Source organism: Dama dama, chromosome 25 (assembly GCF_033118175.1).
Source record: "Dama dama isolate Ldn47 chromosome 25, ASM3311817v1, whole genome shotgun sequence".
NCBI classification, from domain to species: domain Eukaryota; kingdom Metazoa; phylum Chordata; class Mammalia; order Artiodactyla; family Cervidae; genus Dama; species Dama dama.
Genome location: NC_083705.1, coordinates 47,436,980 through 47,449,792, shown reverse-complemented (window position 1 = coordinate 47,449,792; position 12,813 = coordinate 47,436,980).

Genomic DNA, 12,813 nt, shown 5'->3' with positions numbered 1-12,813 from the left:
GGTGACTTATAAACAACAGAAGTTTTATTTATTTCTCATAGTTCTGGAAACCAGAAAGTATAAGATCAGTGCACCTGCAGATTCAGAGCGTCATGGATGGCTGTCTTCACATTGCATCCTCACATGGCAGAAAGGGTGAGGGAGCTCTCTGGGGTCTCCTTTATAGGGACACTAATTCCATTCATGAGGCATCCACCCTGAAGACCTAACCACTTTCTGAAGGTCTCATCTCCTAATACCATCACATTAGGGATAAGAATTTCAACATGCAAATTTTAGGGGGACACAAACATTCAGTCTCTAACAGTAAGCCTCCAAGTCAGACCCAGGGAAAGAGTAGGGAGCGTAATTAAAGTCAGAAACCCTACAACACAGTCCATCCATTTTGACCCTCAGTATACACTCTTGTCTTTAATTCAAATGAAAATTTTGTGTCTCCAGCACACATCAGTTGTTTCATTCTTGTTGATATCATTCATTAATGTTCCCACATGAAAACTAAAAGCTAGCTGGCATCAGTATCCTTCATAAATGGAGAAAGGTGGAAAGGAGTGGGAAGATAAAACAGTTAAACTATATTTAGCATAACTGCTACAATTCCTACTTCAGTAGCTGTTTACTAATCTGAAGTTGGTAATCATGGCTGTCTTCTTCCCTCACTCATTTCAAGTTCCCTTTACCTTCTGATCGTATCTCAGCTGGATTATTTATCTGGTAGGAAGATCCAAATATTTATTTCCATAGGATATGAGGCTTTGCTGGTCTTATTTTTATTGGATTGCTACAGTTTCACTCTGAATATGACTATCTGTCATAGGAGTGTCATGAGGTACTACAGTGACTCTCTAGGTTCTAAAGATAATATTCATTACATCCACTATAGTGTAGAAAGTCAATTCCTCACTTACAAACATGATGAGGCATTCTTGCTAGTACAGTAATGTGGGAAGTGGGGCTGGGGAAATAATACTAGATCCCATAAGGAGGACCAGATTTCTCTGCCTCCATCTTCACAGCACAACAACCCACTCTCTCAGGTACATTCCTAAAACAAATCTGATAGATCTAATCCTTCTGATGGCTCCTCACTGGTCCTGAAGAAAAGTCCAAACTCATTATACATAGGTCATCATCTCTAAATACTGCCTCTCTGTCCAGGACCTTTTTTAAAAACCATTACCCCATGTCTCTGTGGCCCCTTTCAGATACATAATTTTAAACATCCTTTGGCTTGGTTTTGTTGTTTGTCATGTGCTGAGATCACTCTTCACTTGCAAGATTGTCATTTCATGAAGAAAGATTAGAATTATGATCCCAGTTACACTGCACATAAAAAAGAAAAAAGAAAAGAACCTATTCATTCTTGAAACCTTTCTGGAACAATTAACCAATAAATAGACAGTGGACATGAGTCTGAGCAAAGTCTGGGAGATGGTGAAGGACAGGGAAGCCTGGTGTGCTGTAGCCCATGGGGTCGCAAAGAGTTGGACACAACTTAGTGACTGAAGAACAACAACAGCAAAACACAAGCTATGCATTAAAGCCTTACTAAAGGTGAACTGGCTAATACAGGGACATACAAAGCAGTGCTTCTGATTTCAATAAGCTTTATAAAGAGTAACAGGTAAAAATGATAAAGGATACAAACACTAAGGTCAACATGACAACACAAGTGCCTTCTTGTGCTTTCCTGGGAGAGTCTGTGACTGCCAGGAAATAACTAGTGTCATGGTAATGCAATTTGGAATAGTGAAAAAGAGACAAATTTCGGAGACAAATGGACCTGTGGTCCACCCTTAGTCCTGCCTTTACTAACTGTAACAGTGACCAAACCATTGAACCTCCCTAAATCTGTTTCCTCGAGGATGAGGTACCATGCAGGATAATTATGGTGATTAAATAAATTGTAGTAGTTGTTATTAAGGTAAGATTTCCACTTGGAACACAGATGTTTAAACACAAAGCACCTAGGCTGGAACCCCCTGAGATGTAAATGGTCATCCTACAGCCAGGGGGCCCCTGAATAGCGAGGAACTGGGGAAGTGCTGCTCCTTGAGGGCCATGCTCAGATAAAAGAAGCAGATCACAGAGGATCCAGAGAAGGAAAGGATCCACACAGGTGAGGGAAGGAGAATATTAGAACACTGCCAAATTGATCAAGTATCTCTATTCACCATCTCTGTCATTCCCCCATCTACTCTCTACAAGTGCAACTGCAAATGCTTAAAATAAGGAACATTCTGGAATTCATCTCAGGAACATACTAGAAGAGAGCAGCGGAGAAGAATCATACCTCACACTCCATCTTGGAGGAAGAAAGTTCTCTGGGAAGCAAGCAGCTTCTGGCATCGTAAGAGAAAAGGGAACTAAGCTGAGTCCTATGGGCCTGCACAGAAAAAGGGAGAGGCAAGAAACACTGAAAATATGACCCTTCATTGCCACTAGGCATATTAAGGTTCCCAACATTTGATTAACTTCCAAGAAAAATATATACCCAACAAATGCTCTAGATACAAATATTAGTTATGAGTTTGCTAAGGCCTTATGCTGGGTATTGAGAAACGGCAAGATCTAGATGGATCTGAAGGAATAAGTTCATGACCAAGTGAGCAAGGCCAAGATACAAAAAAACACTCTGTCACCTCTCCTGGGGTTCATCCCTTTTACTGGAATTTACGAGGACAGAGAAGAAACAAACTGGAAAGTTACTAGGGTCTAAGTAGTGAAAGTCCTTTAATGCTAGGATAAGGACAACCTTTGCTCTAGGCAATGAAAAGTCATTGTAAGGTTCTCAGCAAAGAAGAGAGATGACAAAACTGAAGATTAATTCGGGGGATTTTTTAGGATAGTACCTAATGAATCTGAGTTAAATTCACCCATTCCAGTCCATTTTAGTTCGCTGATTCCTAGAATGTCGACATTCACTCTTGCCATCTCCTGTTTGACCACTTCCAATTTGCCTTGATTCATGGACCTAACATTCCAGGTTCCTATGCAATAGTGCTCTTTACAGCATTGGACCTTGCTTCTATCACCAGTCCCATCCACAACTGAGTGTTGTTTTTGCTTTGGCTCCATTCCTTCATTCTTTCTGGAGTTATTTCTCCTCTGATCTCCAGTAGCATATTGGGCACCTACCAACCTGGGGAGTTCCTCTTTCAGTATCCTATCATTTTGCCTTCTCACAGTGTTCATGGGGTTCTCAAGGCAAGAATACTGAAGTGGTTTGCCATTCCCTTCTCCAGTGGACCACATTCTGTCAGACATCTCCACCATGATCCAACCGTCTTGGGTGGCCCCACACAGCATGGCTTAGTTTCATTGAGTTAGACAAGACTGTGGTCCTGTGATCAGATTGGCTAGTTTTCTGTGATTATGGTTTTAGTGTTTCTGCCCTCTGATGTCCTCTCGAAACACCTACCGTCTTACTTGGGTTTCTCTTACCTCGGACGTGGGGTATCTCTTCACGGCTGCTCCAGCAAAGCACAGCCGCTGCTCCTTACCTTGGATGAGGGGTATCTTCTCACGGCCGCCTCTCCTGAAAAATGGACTGGAATGGGTGAATTTAACTCAGATGACCATTAAATTATATCTACTACTGTGGGCAGGAATCCCTTAGAAGAAATGGAGTAGCCATCATGGTCAACAAGAGAGTCCGAAATGCAGTACTTGGATGCACTCTCAAAAATGACAGAGTGATCTCTGTTCATTTCCAAGGCAAACCATTTAATATCACGGTAATCCAAGCCTATGCACCAATCAGTAACACTGAAGAAGCTGAAGTTGAATGGTTCTATGAAGACCTACAAGACCTTTTAGAATACCCAAAAAAGATGTCCTTTTCATTACAGGGGACTGGAATGCAAAAGTAGGAAGTCAAGAAACACCTGGAGTAACAGGCAAATTTGGCCTTGGAGTACGGAATGAAGCAGGGCAAAGGCTAATAGAGTCTTGCCAAGAGAATGCACTGGTCATAGCAAACACCCTCTTCCAACCCTGCAAGAGAAGACTCTACACATGCACATCACCAGATGGTCAACACCGAAATCAGATTGATTATATTCTTTGCAGCCAAAGATGGAGAAGCTCTATACAGTCAGCAAAAACAAGACCGGGAGCTGACTGTGGCTCAGATCATGAACTCCTTGTTGCCAAATTCAGACTTAAACTGAAGAAAGTAGGGAAAACCACTAGACCATTCAGGTATGACCTAAATCAAATCCCTTATGACTATACAGTGGAAGTGAGAAATAGATTTAAGGGACTAGATCTGATAGACAGAGAGCCTGATGAACTATGGACGGAGGTTCGTGACATTGTACAGGAGACAGGGATCAAGACCATCCCCAAGGAAAAGAAATGCAAAAAGGCAAAATGGTTGTCTGAGGAGGCATTACAAATAGCTGTGAAAAGAAGAGAAGCTAAAAGCAAAGGAGAAAAGGAAAGATATTCCCACTTGAATGCAAAGTTCCAAAGAATAGCCAGGAGAGATAAGAAAGCCTTCCTCAGCGATCAATGCAAAGAAACAGAGGAAAACAACAGATGCGAAAGATGAGATCTCTTCAAGAAAATTAGAGATACCAAGGCAACATTTCATGCAAAGATGGGCTCGATAAAGGACAGAAATGGTATGGACCTAACAGAAGCAGAAGATATTAAGAAGAGGTGGCAAGAATAAACAGAAGAACTGTACAAAAAAGATCTTCACGACCCAGATAATCACAATGGTGTGATCACTCACCTAGAGCCAGACAGCCTGGAATGTGAAGTCAATGGGCCTTAGAAAGCATCACTACGAACAAAGCTAGTGGATGTGATGGAATTCCAGTTGAGCTATTTCAAATCCTGAAAGATGATGATGTGAAAGTGCTGCATTCAATATGTCAGCAAATTTGGAGAACTCAGCAGTGGCCACAGGACTGGAAAAGATCAGTTTTCATTCCAATCCCTAAGAAAGGCAATCCCTAAGAATGCTCAAACTACCGCACAATTGCACTCACCTCACATGCTAGTAAAGTAATGCTCAAAATTCTCCAAGCCAGGCTTCAGCAATACACGGACCATGAACTTCCAGATGTACAAGTTGGTTTTAGAAAAGGCAGAGGCACCAGAGATCAAATTGCTAATATCTGCTGGATCATCAAAAAAGCAAGAGAGTTCCAGAGAAACATCTATTTCTGCTTTATTGACTACGCCAAAGCCTTCGACTGTGTGGATCACAATAAACTGTGGAAAATTCTGTAAGAGACAAGAATACCAGACCACCTGACCTGCCTCTTGAGAAACCTATATGCAGGTCAGGAAGCAACAGTTAGAACAGGACATGGAACAACAGACTGGTTCCAAATAGGAAAAGGAGTACGTCAAGGCTGTATGTTGTCACCCTGCTTATTTAACTTATATGCAGAGTACATCATGAGAAACACTGGGCTGGAAGAAGCACAAGCTAGAATCAAGATTGCAGGGAGAAATATCAATAACCTCAGATATGCAGATGACACTACCCTAATGGCAGAAAGTGAAGAGGAACTAAAAAAAAACCTCTTGATGAAGGTGAAAGAGGAGAGTGAAAAAGTTGGCTTAAAGCTCAACATTCAGAAAACTAAGATCATGGCATCTGGTCCCATCCCTTCATGGGAAATAGATGGGGAGACAGCGGAAACAGTATCAGACTTCATTTTTTTGGGCTCCAAAATCACTGCAGATGGTGATCGCAGCCATGAAATTAAAAGACGCTTACTCCTTGGAAGGAAAGTTATGACCAACCTGGACAGCATATTAAAAAGCAGAGACATTTCCTTGCCAACAAAGGTCCATCTGGTCAAGGCTATGGTTTTTCCAGTGGTCATGTATGGATGTGAGTTGGACTACGAAGAAAGCTGAGTGCCGAAAAATTGATGCTTTTGAACTGTGGTGTTGGAGAAGACTCTTGAGAGTCCCTTGGACTGCAAGGAGATCCATCCAGTCCATCCTGAAGGAGATCAGTCCTGGGTGTTCATTGGAAGGACTGATTTTGAAGCTGAAAGTCCAATACTTTGGCCACCTCCTGCGAAGAGTTGACTCATTGGAAAAGACCCTGATGCTGGGAGGGATTGGGGGCAGGAGGAGAAGGGGACGACAGAGGATGAGATGGCTGGATGGCATCACCGACTCGATGGGCATTAGTCTGAGTAAACTCCGGGAGTTGGTGATGGATAGGGGGACCTGGTGTGCTGCGGTTCATGGGGTCACAAAGAGTCGGACACAACTGAGCGACTGAACTGAACTGAACTAATGAACCTAGACAAAGCCTGAGAGGGTAATTAGTCAGAACATTCATTTCCTAAACATAACTAACTTTTATAGCCCTTCAGAGTTTGCAAAGTACATCTAGTTTCATACATCTAGTTTGATTGTATTCTCCCAACAAGTTCCAGAATCATGAGTTATTCTTATCCTCATTTTACAGCCGAGGAACACGAAGATATCAGACAGGCTCTGGAAGGACTTCCTGAGAGCGTCGCTGCTTCAGTTATTTCCCATGCACTAAACATTAGGCCGGGGCATTCTGTAAGTGTTATCAAATGGAATAATATTTGCTCTCTCAGTCTTTTTCAGCCAATGTTCCAGACAGTAGACAGACAGCAAAGATACACACGGACTAAAGAGCACTGCTGTGTGGTAGGACTAGGACTGCTTAGTTTTAGAACTAGGTCTAGGTATCCAGAGCTTTAGCAGTTGTCCCAAATTCCACTCCTCTCTGCATGGTTTTGGAACTGTATTTAAAAGTGTGCAGGGAGTAACTTTTTTGACTTTTGTGGTTTATCCAGAGATTTCACCAGCTATGTGATCTTAAGTAGAATTTTGACTGTTAAAAACATTTTTTAAAATTAGTACATGTTATTGACCAACAAGTCAAGGATAGAGGTCTTTATTACAAAGAGACTATGTTCTTTCATAAAACTGCAGTAGAGAAACAATTCAATTAAAGTATTGCAAACCCAAAGGTGAAGAAAGTAATTACATTTTACAAACCCCTGTGTCTGAAGTCTCAGTCTCTGGGAAGCAGGTATTCTTAGGAGATCCAAGCAGAAGGCGAGGAGCTTGAAAAATACACTTCAAGTCTTAGTGTTAGAAATCAGCAGTTGTTACACTGAAAATAAAACAAGAGAAGACAAGCTGATTAAGTTGCAGAAAGAGAGATTTTTTTAAGAAAAAATTATTAGGGTGGAGGCAAGAAAGGAAAAAGTATATCTTTAAGAAAAGGACAGATAGATACTAAAGGGACTAACCTCAAAAGGTAGAAGAGAACTAAGGTGTTCTTCAAAAAAGCAGCAGAAAATGAGGAACTGTGTTAGATGTTATTTGTCAAAATAATTAGATCCACAGAAATAAAATATAACAGGATGGGAAGCAAACCGACTAAACAAACTGAAATAACTTATAAGAAACTAGGATTTAAACACCACAGAGTGCCTTCTGCAAGGTTTAGACAGACTTTCTATTTTGGAGACACCCACTAAAGACTGACACTGTCAAATCAAAACACTCATAGAACATTTAGACAGTTTTGGAAAGTAAACTAGAAATACTGGTGTAAAATATTCAAAGAGTTAGTTCTGAGTGAGCTTCAACTTGACAAAGTTATAGTGCTTGTGCCTGAGTAAACATATGGTTATATATATATATATATACACACACATATATATATATTCACATACACATATGTACATGTATATTATATATAAAATAAATCTGCATCAGCATTGTCTTCTGTACTGTGGTCTCAGTTCAGTTCATTTCAGTCACTCAGTCGTGTCCGACTCTTTGCGATCTCATGGGCTGCAGCACGCCAGGCTTCCCTGTCCATCACCAACTCCCAGAGCTTACTCAAACTCATGTTCATCAAGTTGGTGAAGCCACTCAGCCATCTCACCCTCTGGCGTCCCCTTTTCCTCCCACTTTCAATCTTTCCCAGCATCAGCATCTTTTCAAATGTGTCAGTTCTTCATATCAGGTGGCCAAAGTATTGGAGTTTCACCTTCTAATAAATATTCAGGATTGATTTCCTTTAGGATGGACTGGTTAGATCTCCTTGAAGTCTAAGGGACTCTCAAGAGTCTTCTCCAACACCACAGTTCAAAAGCATCAATTCTTTGGTGCTCAGCTTCTTTATAATCCAACTCTCACATCCATAAATGACTACTGGAAAAACAATAGCTTTGACTAGACGGACTTTTGTTGACAAAGTAATGTCTCTGCTTCTTAATATGCTGTCTAGGTTGGTCATAGCTTTTCTTCCAAGGAGCAAGCATCTTTTAATTTCATGGCTGCAGTCACCATCCACAGTGATTTTGGAGCCTCCCCCCCCCTCCAAGAAAAAAAACAAAGTCTGTCACTGTTTCCATTATTTTCCCATCTATTTACCATGTAGTGATGGGACCAGATGCCATCTTAGTTTTCTGCATGTTGAGTTTTAAGCCAACTTTTTCACTATCTTCTCTCACTTTCATCAAGAGGCTCTTTAGTTCTTCTTCACTTTCTGCCATCCAGGTGGTGTCATTTGCATATCTGAGGTTATTGATATTTGTCCCAGCAATCTCGATTCCAGCTTGTGCTTCATCCAGCCTGGTATTTCGCATGATGTACTCTGCATATCAGTTAAATAAGCAGGGTGACAATATACAGCCTTGACATACTCCTTTTCCTATTTGGAACCAGTCTGTTGTTCCATGTCCAGTTCTAATTGTTGCTTCTTGATTTGCATACAGATTTCTCAGAAGGCAGGTCAGGTAGTCTGGGATTCCCATCTCTTTAAGAATTTTCCACAGTTTGTGGTGATCCACACAGTCAAAGGCTTTGGCGTAGTCAATAAAGCAGAAATAGATGTTTTTCTGGAACTCATGCTTTTTCAATGATCCAACAGATTTTGGCAATTTGATCTCTGGTTTCTCTGCATTTTCTAGATCCAGCTTGAACATCTGGAAGTTCGCAGTTTATGTACTGTTGAAGCCTGGCTTGGAGAATTTTGAGCATTACTTTGCTACCGAGTGAGATGAGTGCAATTGTGTGGTAGTTTGAGCACACTTTGGCATTGCCTTTCTTTGGGATTGGGATGAAAACTGACTTTTTCCAGTCCTGTAGTCACTGCTGAGTTTTCCAAATTTGCTGGCATACTGAGTGCAGCACTTTCACAGCATCATCTCTTAGGATCTGAAATAGCTCAACTGGAATTCCATCACGTCCAATAGCTTTGTTCGTAGTGATGCTTTCTAAGGCCCACTTGACTTCACATTCCAGGATATCTGGCTCTAGGTGAGTGATCACTCCATCATAGCTATCTGGGTCATGAAGATCTTTTTTGTATAGTTCTTATGTCTTTTCTTGCCACCTCTTCTTAATATCTTCTGCTTCTGTTAGATCCATACCATTTCTGTCCTTTATTGTGCCCATCTGTGTATGAAATGTTCCCTGGATATCTCTAATTTTCTTGAATAGATTTCTAGTCTTTCCCTTCTCTTGTTTTCCTCTTTTTGCACTGATCACTGAGGAAGGCTTTCTTATCTCTCCTTGCTATTCTTTGGAACTCTGTGTTCAGATGGGCAGATCTTTCCTTTTCTCCTTTGCCTTCAGCTTTTCTGCTTTTCTCAGCTATTTGTAAGGCCTCCTCAGACAACCGTCTTGCCTTTTTGCATTTCTTTCTCTTGGGGATGGTTTTGATCACTATGTCCTGTACAATGTCACGAACGTCTGTCCATAGTTCTTCAGATACTCTATCAGATCTAATCCCTTGAATCTATTTGTCACTTCCACTGTATAATAGTAAGGGATTTGATTTAGGTCAAACCTGAATGGTATCCTGGTTTTCCCTACTTTCTTCAATTTCAGTCTGAATTTGGCAATAAGGAGTTCATGATCTGAGCCACATTCAGCTCATTTTTGTATCCATGATTCTGCGTGATGATTGGCATCATTTTCAACAATATTCATAATTTTAACCATATTTTTCATATGTAAAATGATCTCTAGGATGAATTGCAAAGAAATCAGAATGAAAAAATTCATATCAGTAGGGACCATTTATCTGATAGCTCTAAGGACTTCACACTAAAACATAAATCAAGATTTATTTGAAAAGCATTATGTCACTCCAAATGTGATTGGTAAGTAATCTTTTCGTAGTAATAAACACCTTATAAATGGTGTCACATTTTCCAAAGTGCATTCCATGGAACAAGTAGTTTTGTTAGATGTTATGAGAAGCTAAGCACCCCTGCATCCCCTCCCTACCAAAAACTTACACACACACACACACACACACACACACACACACACCCCTCCACACACACAAAAAAATCACCCCAGAACAAAAAAAACCCTCTTGGTCATTTTTAAGTGAAATAACACCCAAGTTTCTATACAGTAACTGAAAATACTGTCGAATCACAAACAACTTTTGCCTTAGAGATAACACTTGTTAGCACCTGTCATGCTCATCATCTCCTTCTCAAGATGCCCACAGTCTATGGGGAAAGCAGTTGATCCCTGCAGCAGGATGGCTGTACCACATAACAACCCCTCAGCTATTACGGATCAGACCAGGGGAGGCACCTGACCTGGTGCCAACCAAGGAACAACCAACCCATCCATAAGCTGGCCTGTAACTTACAATGATGTGCCCTGGTCATTAGACAACTACTTTGATACTCCCTCGTAATTTGAACCAAGACACATGAAATAAACTGGCCAGCTGGTACTAGGAGGAACAAAAGACAAGACTGACTGAATCTTGTTACTAGCAGAGTGCTCATCTCAAGTTCAGTTGCTCAGTCATGTCCAACTCCTTGAGACCTTGTGGGTGCCAGCCTGCTCCGTCCATGGGACTTCCCAGTAAGAATACTGGAGTGGGTAGCCATTTCCTCCTCCAGGGGATCTTCCTGACCCAGAGATTGAACCACGTCTCCTGCACTGCAGGCAGATTCTTTACCAACTGAGCCACCAGGGAAGCCTCCTACTAGAGTTCAAAGACACAGCTTCCTGTTACAACAGAATACCTCAGATTCTGATTACTCATCAAGCTGCAGTCTTTGCAGCCTCCCATGAGGCCCAATTGTCAATTTTCCTACAGTCCCTGTGGCCTGGCCTCACAGATGAGATTCCCACTTCCCTTTCTACTTCATGTAGCTTAGGGATAAATTCCCTATTAGTTAAAATCACCAAATGAGTCTCTTTACAACCAAAGACCACCCCTCCTCATTCTCACTGTAATCAGATTATTCTTACCTGGTTATGTTCCAGCTGAATGTTTTTTCTAAGATGTACCAACACCAAAGCAGAACTTTCTTCCATTGTTATACACCCTTTGTACTTCCTTTTTTTTTCCTCTAATGGTCTTACATGAGTGAATAAGAAATTATTATAGATCATCTTGAATCTTCTCTAATTCATATTTCTAAAAAGTTGATTATGTGTAATCTTCCATTATTTGTAACATTTTTTTGTAGCATAGCTCTTAAATAATTTTGTTCCACTTCTCAATGCCGAGCTGTTGGAAATCACTATCTTAGAAAGTATGTAGGGTACTAAGCATAATACTGGTTGTCAGTCAACATTTTTGTGTGGATGGTAAATACAAAAAAGTTGCATAACAGCATGGACTGAGATCTGCTGGAAGCTCCCATCTCTGCTTAGTTCTCAATGTGCATGTGATGAAAGTACCCCTTTCCTAACACCAGAGGGCACTGTGCCATCAGGTTACTGCCAGCAACTTTTTCTTTTTCTTTTTTTTTTTCCCGCAGCTGCTTCTACATTCCCGTACCACATTGAACCCTTCAGAAAAGCCTTCTGCTTTTTCTTTTTACCGTTCTTAGGCCAGGACTGGTTCTGAGGTTAAATGAGAACAAGTTTCACCGCAGTAAGAACACTGTAATGTTTAGCCAATCTTATTCTGCCTCTGGGGCTTTCCTGGTGGCTCAGAGGATAAAGAATCTGCCTAAAGTGCAGGAGACCCAGGTTCCATCCCTGGGTCAGGAAGATCCCGTGGAGAAGGAAATGGCAACCCACTCCACTATTTTTGCCTGGAAAATCCACTGGACAGACGAGCCTGGCGGGCTACAGTCCATGGGGTCACAAAGAGTCGGACACGACTGAGTAACTAACACTGTTCTGCCTCTAGCAAATTCAGTATCTTGATCTTTCTTGGTCTTCATCAGGAAAACACTGCTAATGAGCACAATTAAATCGTTTTGCATTAGAAGCAAAGACTAGATCTTGCTGATTCTCATTGTGATTTAAATATAGGAAGTCAGATTGATTTACTTAAGCCTATAAAATTGTGTCTAACTCCTGGAACTTCTTAAAGAGAACATCCACCAAGTTCTACCAATAATCTACTCTAATTATAGACCTTCTTCTCAATCTCATTAGTATAGAGGCTTGGGTTTCTTTCTTTCACAATCCAGATTAAGAGGTAGTTTTTCAAGCAAGGATTGTCTCAACAATCATTAATTCCCTCAACATGTATTGAACATCAACTGTGTGTCAGGCTTTTATCTGCTAGATGCTGGCAAAAATACACAAGTTGTGCTTCTGTGACGTTTTCAACCTGAGAAAATAATTTTTTAATTGTAAAACTGAAGTGGTTTTACAATTGTGCTACAAAGAGCGCTACAGAAAGCTACCAGAATATGTAACAGGGAGACTTACCCCATCCCAGTAAGAGTGGTCAAGAAATTCTCCCTCAAAGAAACGGTTTCTGAGATCTAACAAGTAGTTGCTAAATAGGCAAAAAGTATGTGGGGCAGGCAGAGATGAGAATGAGAATAGCCTCAATAG